The 9300-nt window shown below is 37.2% G+C and overlaps 1 long non-coding RNA gene across 2 annotated transcripts in view; it reads left to right on the forward strand.

Annotated features, from left to right (window-relative positions):
- The window catches only part of LOC108444770, a 58953-nt gene that overhangs the window by 25202 nt on the left and 24451 nt on the right, over positions 1 to 9300 (forward strand). The gene's annotated exons all lie outside the window — the stretch shown is intronic.

A 9300-nucleotide genomic window follows, 5' to 3' on the forward strand; every position in this document is an offset into this window, starting at 1 on the left:
TACACGCAGTGTGGTGAATTAGCCTTTTTAGGTCAATATTAATTTTTCTAAGTTATCTTTTTCTTTGATAAATTATTTAAATAGGGCCACATTTCAGTATGTGATCATCAGTGAATATCATTAAAATAATATAAAAAGTTCTAATTCATACTTTTGTCCTATATGTGTGTTAAAGAATATGCAGAAGTTTATGCTGTAGTCATATAGTCATCTAAGCAAAGCTTATGGGAGTAAGCTTGGATAGGACTATATATTCTGTACAAGAAGAATGAAAGAGTTAATTGTGATATATGAACCTATTTATAATGCAAAAGGAGAAATAAAAAGCTCCAAATATAATGCTTATTGAAGGAAACATTTCTTCAAATATTTCTGGGGTGAGGGGAGGTGTGAATTCAGTGGCCTATCAGGGTATGTATGTAAAGATGAAATATGTAATGATGCTGTAAATGCTGCTAAGTCAATTTTACTTGTGAGGATATTGATTCAGTTTTGTCCAGTGGAGCAACTGTGTGATTCAAATGAAATACCCCTATTTGTGGCTGGGAATTTTCTCTGGGAAAGCAGCTGGTGATGAGGCTGATGGGTGGGCACAAGCCAGTTACCTCAGAACTGCATGAATAATGCTCCCAAACAAAAGAATGCCTTGGCATGTTAGTTATCAGCCATTTTCACATAAGGCTCCAGCAGTCCCAATCAGCGTGTGTTGACTTACAAGTGTGTTTGACAGGAGTTTGAATGTTAAACCTAAGAGGTCTTTTTAAAGCTAAATCATAAATCATATGGGTGGGCACAAGCCAGTTACCTCAGAACTGCATGAATAATGCTCCCAAACAAAAGAATGCCTTGGCATGTTAGTTATCAGCCATTTTCACATAAGGCTCCAGCAGTCCCAATCAGCGTGTGTTGACTTACAAGTGTGTTTGACAGGAGTTTGAATGTTAAACCTAAGAGGTCTTTTTAAAGCTAAATCATAAATCATGTGTTTGCCTCAGAAATCTGCCATTCAGAGTTACTTATTATAACTTATGATGGTTCTATTGGGAATAGATTAAGAAAGATGAAATGGCAACATTTGGATACTGGAAATGTCTCAACTACAGAATGCTGCAAGTGAGGAAATTATCGAGGCTGGGAAGCTATTCAGAATATGTGTTTGAATAGTGAGTTCTTTTGCGTAGATAGCAATGTTTTTTTGGATATCCTACTGCCTGTTAGAAACAGGCATAAGATGTATTTAATAAATGAGCAGTTAGAACCCTAACTGGTGCTTTAGCTAACAGGTCAAAAATGCAGTGAGCTGTGCTTTGTGTCTGACTGGCTAGGAAGCAATAAAGTAGTAGAGAAATTTGACTATGGAAGCTGGACTATTGCATCTCACAGAGGGTTACAATTTTAATTCTGAACTGTGATGGTCAGCTCCTGCAGTCAGGGTGTTTGGAGAAGACAGAGCAGCAGAGAGAGCTGGGTGCTAGATGGTTCCTTCCAAGCCTCTTTTCACCTCTTCAGTCCCACATCTTCATACCATTCAGGGCATTCATCCTTCTGTGCCCTCTGCCTTGTGCACTGCCCTAACAAGTGGGGCTGAAAGAACATGGTTATGCATGTCCATGAATCATGTTCCTAAATCTCTGTGAGAAGAGGGGAAGAATTAACAGAGAATATTTTAAAACTTCAATGAGAAAATGCTTCACTCACTGTAACTTCTAGCTGGTTCCCTTTTCTTAATATGCTATTAAATGATCTTACTCCTTGTCAAACTTGTGGAAAGCAGCAGTTTCATGATTTCTAATTTTATAAAATGTCAATAATGGAGTGCTCCAATAAATGAAATTTATTGATGATCACCTTTTTCTCCCTGTTATAGCATGTTTCAACTCAATTTCATAACAATTTCTGGCTTTAATATGAAATGTCAACAATATCTCCAGCAACCACCTTGTTCTTATTACTCTCTAATCTTATTTTTATAAAGATCATTTCTGATGCCTTGTACATTGTAGACTTTGTACATTTAGCCAGTGATCAAAGTTGTATAACAATAAGCTGTAGTTTGACATGGAGTAGCTTAAATCTATTCAAGCTAGTAATGTCATTTGCAGATTAATTTGCCAATTCATGCAGTGTTCATTTCATATCAAAAAAATAATATCCAACAATCACTCAAGCACTGATGACATTTCTGCTTAGATCCATTGGTAAAGCTTCATTTATTGGAATAAAACAGGACAGCAAATGGAATTTGTATATTCAGGTTTGAAATTGGGGGAAAATAGTTTCAATGTGGAACTGTAGTGTCATCTTTATTTATAGGAAAAAATACTTGTCTTGTGGTTCCTTGAAAACTGAATCAGAGAGATGGGTTTCCCAGGGGAATTGTTATAGGGATTTGCTATATATGCCTGAGCTGCTGTAAATATTTAACTTTTCTTATATATGTAATGACATCAGATGATGGAAAAAACAAATGTTGAGGAAGAGAAGAAAAGAAAACAATGTAAAACAAGCAAATGTTCTGCCGCATTTCTTCTAGTGCATGTAAACCAAAATACCACAGTCTTCTAGAATGTCTCACAGTTGAGACAGTCAGTGGAAAGCTTCCTTCAGTGCTGTCCTCCACCCCCTGTAGTTCTGACCTTCCAGTGTTGTCTGATGGCTGAGGAGGGACTGCAGAGTGGAATTTTCCTTAAGAATTCTTTTCATCCTTGTAAGAAATACTGCAGTGCTGTAAGCAGATAAGCTACCATGCATATGTTTACTGTGTATCAGCAAATGATAGGGATTCATCTCTTCAGTGTTCAGATTAAATACTTAAATACTAATAATTTAGGAGTCTGGGACTAAAACCTCTCTTTTTCATGTTAAAAAGAAAGTTGGGGTTTTTTTCCTAAAACTTACTAGTATTTATTAAAAAAAAAAAAAAATGCAGTGACTTCAGGATGAGGATATTGTGTGTATGGTCTTCATATGTGTCCATCCTTAGAATGATCTGTGTCAGCAGCAGTGGTAGGTGCAGGTCATGTTTCTTCAGTCCCGGGATCAGGATGGATTTCCTCACCATGTGATCTATCCTGTGTGAGTTTTCTGACTTCAGTGTTAAGTTAATGAGCTCTACTCTTTAGATCAAATAAACTTTTAAGGAAGCTAAACCATGGGACTAGGAATCAGTGTTTTCAAATACAGAGGCTTTGTGAGAGTCAGGACTCTGGACTGGACCTATATATTTTGTATTACCTTAATAGAAGTTTGTTTTAAGTAACTTGATTAAAAGGGAGAGGGGTTTCTGGTGTGGGGTTTTTTCTTTTGGTTTGTTTTTTTGGGTTTTTTGGGGGTTTTTTGGTTGTTGTTTTTTTGTTTTGTTCTTTTCTTAGAAACTCTGTTGTTTTCCTCCCACACAACATACTGATGATTTCCGTGCTACACTTCTCTTTTTGTAAAGCAAATGTGATTTGCTACTAGGATGCTGTCTATAGTTCATACTATTGAGATAGGTGATTTCAAGAAGGACCTGTTGTGTGTGATACCTTTGTTAACTTTTCAGGTTTTGAACTGGCCATTGGGATCATCTCTCAGCCTTTTTCAAAATATTTTGAGAGTTCCAATTATTTTCACTAGCTGAAAGTCAGTATCAACATGTATGTCCTGCTTCAGAGGCATCAGAAACAATTAAATAATCAGTATTTTAAATAATCTCAAGGGGTGATACGCTTGAGTGTAGATCAAGGGAGAGACCTTGCTTACATTTAACTGTGATTCTGTGAAATGAGGCTTTATTGTAGCAGACTGTGGGAGGAAAAGAAAGGGAAAATAGCTGTGAAACCACTAATTTGCACCTTATGAATATTTATATGCAAAAACCCTTTTGTGGGTGTTTGTGAAATAGATGGTGAAATCAAACCATACCCACCAGCAAGTGCAGCTGTCAGTAGGTATTTCTACACCCAGACCTAAATCGTGGTTTCACAGAATTCTGGCTCAGCCACAGGCATGCTGGCTTGGCTTATTGAACGTTGATTTTCTAGTACAGACCCTTATTTTAGGAAATTTTGTCATCTGTGTGGAAAAATTTTACTTACATAAACTGCTGATAGCAGTTATCAAGGTAGGCATCTTGATTTTGTAGAGGCAGTGAGCTGTATGCCTATTTTCTGTATGCACAAAATAGATATATAATTTTGTGAATAAATGTATGTATGGCTACTATAGCAGTCATGCTCTTTTTGACTTTTGAAATTTTTTGAATTTTGTTTTTGTTTCTAGTGATTACTTTTTGTATATTTCCCCCTTACCTTGGGCAGTATTGCTCTGTAAAGTTAAATAGCTGAGATTAACTCTGCCAGGCAGTGTAAGAGAGAAGTTTTGGAGCTGCAATAGAGGGAGGAAATGCAGAACAGAGCGGGAACAGCAGCTGAAGAAATTCTTGTGCCGGTGGGTGATGTATCTAACAGGGATGGATCTTTACAAGCCAGAAAGGCTGGCAAATCCATGCAGGTTTTAAAAGTAGGCCCAAATAGTAGCATCCATCTAGGTTAACAGTTTATAATGTGCTAATTGGATATTTTTAAACCTTGATAAACCTCCCTCACTACACAAGCAATCTTAAATCTTCTTTCCTATCCTCGTTTTCTACCTCAGTAGAGTTTCAGCTTGGACATTCAATAGGGTGTTGTCAGGTGCATCAGGGAGGAATATCTTGATTTCCTTCCTTGTTAAATAAGGCAATGAAGAAACATAACCTCAATCAGTCTATTGCAATGTGGTCAAAGGGTCTAGACAGTATGATGTAATTTTTATAGGTGTGTATTTTTCTTATTAGACTTGTTCATCCTAAATCTTTTTGCTGTTACTTCTATCTCCATAGTAACCAAAGAAACCCCTGAGTGGATCAGTGAGATGTTTTCTAGATGCTGTACAAACACAAAGGAATGCTGAGCAAGTTCCATGGCACTCTTGGGATACAGAAAGACAAATGATGAGGAAAAGATATGATAAGAAGTATGTTAATATGTAATTTGGTAAAAGGTTTAACAAGGACATGTGTGAAGGTGAAGTGGGTTGTTTTGGAGCAGGACTGGGTAAGAGAGGAGAGCATATAAATAGGGCCCTGAAAATTAAGTGGGTGGGGGATTAGACAATGAGAGTCTGCCTGTCTCAGTGGAGTGAGTGCAGACTGCTGAATCCATGGTTCATTTCCCTGTGCTGCTGGTGACTTCTGGAGTGATTTTCTGATACTCCCAGAACCCATATTTGAAAGTATGAATCTGCTTAGTGCTCTGAGTTATAAAGTTTATTTCCAAAAGCATCTTAGTTAAAGAACATCTTCCTTGATTCAGAGTATTTTAAACTTGCTTGTGAAAACAGGAGTGTTTAATGAAGTGCTTGCTATTGTTTTGTGGAGCCGGAAGGCATTCAAATGCCTTTTAAAAGAACAAACAAAAATCCACCAACCCCCCCCACCAAACGCCAAACCAACCAATCACATTAAAAAAGCTCAAAACAAACCAAAACAAAAATGCCTCAAACCCCAAACCAGACTCATCATCCTTCTGCTTCATCTGTAAAATGTGGATAATAATTGTTTGTTTCACCAGAAGTGTCCACACTGACAACAAAAAATTTCAGGTATGATGTATAGACATTGTAAGAGATGCAGTAATTGTAAAAAAAAATAGCTGTGGTCTATGAATTGGTCAGAAATCATCCTTAGCTAGTGTCAGTCAGTGAGAATATTGCAATGGTTCCAGCCATAGAGCAACAATTTCTCTAATAATGGCGGTAGATAACCTGGTTATGATTTTAAGAGAGTAAGAGATGAAGTGTGACTTATGTCATTTAGAATTGTTGTCTTTTGATGTTTTGGAGATTTGGGACAGGGAGTGAAATCTTCTCTTATTCTTAAGAAAATTATTCCAGAGAGAGCTATAATGATGTAGCACATCCAAAGATAGCTCTCTCTCTTTCACAAGGCTGGCTATCACACTTAATTAGCTGTTCACAATCCATTTTATGTTTTTGTTGGAAGCCTTTTCTGGAGCTTTAGAGTGCCCTGCCAAAACTTGAAGACATTTGCAGTTACAGTGACTTTATATTGAAATGATAAATGAACTGTGACTGGTTATATTTTGTTTAAAAACAAAATCCAAAATCTTCACAGAAAAACTATTTCACAGCTCTGAGTTTCTCAAAAGATGGGATAAGTGCTCACAAACTTATATATGTACCTGTGTATATAGTTATGAAGGGTCTAAACTTCACATTTGTTATTGCTGTTGAACAAATTTACTTTTCAAGACTTCAGTTTTAATTTGTTAGAACAGCAAAGTGGCAGCGCATTCAGCTTTTACAGGTCCTCACCATCTGCTAGAACAGCAATGAACCAGCAGTGTAATCTTGCTGTGTTGACAACCGGCTTAGTTAGGACGATTTGGAAATTGGAGCACTGTTGAAATAAATATTCTGCTTCCCCTGGGCAACTTACTGAAATTCTTTCCATCACTTTTAATTTATCTAGTATAAAGTTGGGATTGAGTTTTGTATTGATGTTGCATGAATTAGCAGTGTTGCACAGCACTTCTTCAAGGTCCTGGCAGTGGCCTGAGGGTGAGATGGGAGGACCTTATCCAGGCTGGGGTAGTGCAAATGAGAAAAAATGTCTGTTTCTTCATTTAGACATTTGTTGAAGATACATTGTGGGTGAACAAATGTGGGGTGGCTGACTCCCAAACAATAATGCTTATCTTTTGTGTAATATGGGGAGGAGACCAACACTAAACACATCTCTGCTGTAAAGAGTTGTATTGTGCAGTCTGGAAGGAATGAAGAGTTAGATGTTGTTCAGTAATCATTTTAGAGTTCACTAGAACACTGAAAAAAGAGCCTGGAATCTGAAGACTGGTCAATGAAAGATAACTTAGGTAGAGATAAGCAGGTTCTGTTGTAATTTGATATTACATTTTGAGAGGATTCTTTCAAATTACTTCGGAATTAAATCACTACAGAGGAAATTAAAAATTCACGAAGTGACTCCTTTAATTTTATCTAGTCATGTGTAACCTTCTAATTTAAGTAAACTCTGCTATGGCATTTAATGTAAATAAGACTGCATATATGTGACATTGATAGGGCTGGTGAGGATTAACCATTCTTGCCTTTTACAGTATCCCAATATGAAATCAAGGGATATTTTCCTTTGCATTCCATTAGATTTTACAAACATCAATAGATTTTACAATCATTCCAATTCATGTCACAGAAGAACTTCCCATGTGCAAACAACAAAATTGATCTGGCATTTGAAGTGAGCATGTTCCTCAAGTTATTGTGTCCAAATCAGAACAACCCTAAGGTGCTATGGGTCAATAGCTTGGCATGCTGGCAATAGAAACAAGGGTTTACAGCTCGTCAGGACTTTAGACAGGGCTTGCTGTAGGGCAGGATACACTTCCACCTAAAAATATGGATGTGCAACACAGAACTAATAATAAAATTCCAGATAGCATTCATGATTATTCATGAGTTTAAATGAATTTTTGTTGTTCTCACATTGAATCTCTTGTACCTTAATTTTCTTAGCACATGTATCATGATTAAAGATTTTACTGACCTGGCCAGCTCAGAAAGCAGATGTTAAGCTTGCGTGTTTTCAACTCTTTTACAGCAAATTTCAGCATTGCTTCCTATCAGCATTTGAAGTAGGAGCTTCATTTATAATGTTTGGGTGTTTTTCCAATTAAGTAGAGGAAGGAGAGTCAGCTTCACTTTTTCTGTATAAACAGTAGACTGGACTTCAAAGATATGATGTGTCAGAAGTTGTTTGGTAGCAACAAATAAAAATAAACCAGTCAATAGTTAAAGGAGCTTAAAATAAAAGAAAGTATTTGGCATCACTGATAAGGTCCGTTGGAACAGAGGCTGTTGGCTAAAGGACTGAATGAATAACTATGTTTTTACACTGTTGAGAATTGCCAGTGACCCAGTTGTGTCCTCAAAGCCTTAAGGAAGTGCCATTATGTTCACTAATTTCATTGGGCCAGTTACTGGTGACGTTCCAGCATTCGCTGATCCAAATAGGGAGGCAGATCCACAGAACTCCAGAGAGTGTTGGGCCTCAATTACATTGACTATCATGAGATGGTGTCCAGTGTGTGCAGGGACCACTGGCACCCTTGTGCTGGACAGAGAGCACAGATATCTGTGTGCCAGGTGCCACTGCATTTTGTGTATAGGAGGAGAACATTGTGTTTCACTATTAAGCAGCATTTAAGACCTAGGTACACAGAGCTGGTTGTGTAACAGATGACTTGGTCTTTTCAAACTTGCAGGTGTAGATAAAAAGGGGGGAAAAATAAATCTAGCAATTATTGGACTTCTCTACTTTGGATCAAGGTACAGACTGTGGTATTTATTTTTCTGATTAGGAAGACATGACTGTGGTAAATGAAGAGGAAAATAAATTAAAAATTTCCATAATAAAATAAGTCCTTTCTTTGTGATTCAAACTGCCCCATCCCCAGCTTGATAATGTTGTTTGCCCATAGTTAAGGATATGTTAGAATGTAATTGTAACTGTTTGCCATGGCTGGCAGTTAGCATGAGAGATCATGCATTTGCATCTCATATAACCAGAAATTAAAAATGAAGGACTGACCACTTGACACCATTGTAGTTCTTGAAATAAAGCCTGTTGAGCTAAATTTGTTGTGGCTGCTGAATGACTCTGCTCACCAGTTTGAATACATGATGAAATTCCTATTAGAAGATGTCACCGTAATAACTGATGGCATAATGAAAGTGCCAGAAACAGAATAGAAATATTGCTCTGTTAACCCTTTTTTTCAGAACAGAACTTTAAAATGGAGTTTTTGAAATGCACGTGGCATTTGTTCTGACCTCCGGAAAGGTACTTTTTTTTTTGCCCCCTATACTGGAAGGTGATGAGAGCTGTGATAATTTCAGTCTTTCTATAAGGTACTATCATACCCTGTATTCTCTGGATGAATTGTTTCTGTACTCCAGAGAAACTGCTGTTTCCCCTCAGAGCTGTATAAAAAAGGAAAATGAATGGTGGTGGTAAGGCAGTGATAAAATGCATTGCAGGCAATTACAGGCAGGAAATACTAAGTTTCCACTATCTTAGAAGGCATACTCATAGAAGAACCCTTAACTTTACATCTGTTTGGAAACCATGTAAACTCACACACATTTTTGAATTCTCAACCTGTACCTCCCCAAGGCTCTAATTATTCTGTATCAGGAGCCTCTTAATTCTTGCTCTTGGATAAATTTCCATTTCTGTGCCTG

This window comes from Corvus brachyrhynchos, unplaced genomic scaffold (genome assembly GCF_000691975.1).
Source record: "Corvus brachyrhynchos isolate BGI_N302 unplaced genomic scaffold, ASM69197v1 scaffold262, whole genome shotgun sequence".
Taxonomy (NCBI): domain Eukaryota; kingdom Metazoa; phylum Chordata; class Aves; order Passeriformes; family Corvidae; genus Corvus; species Corvus brachyrhynchos.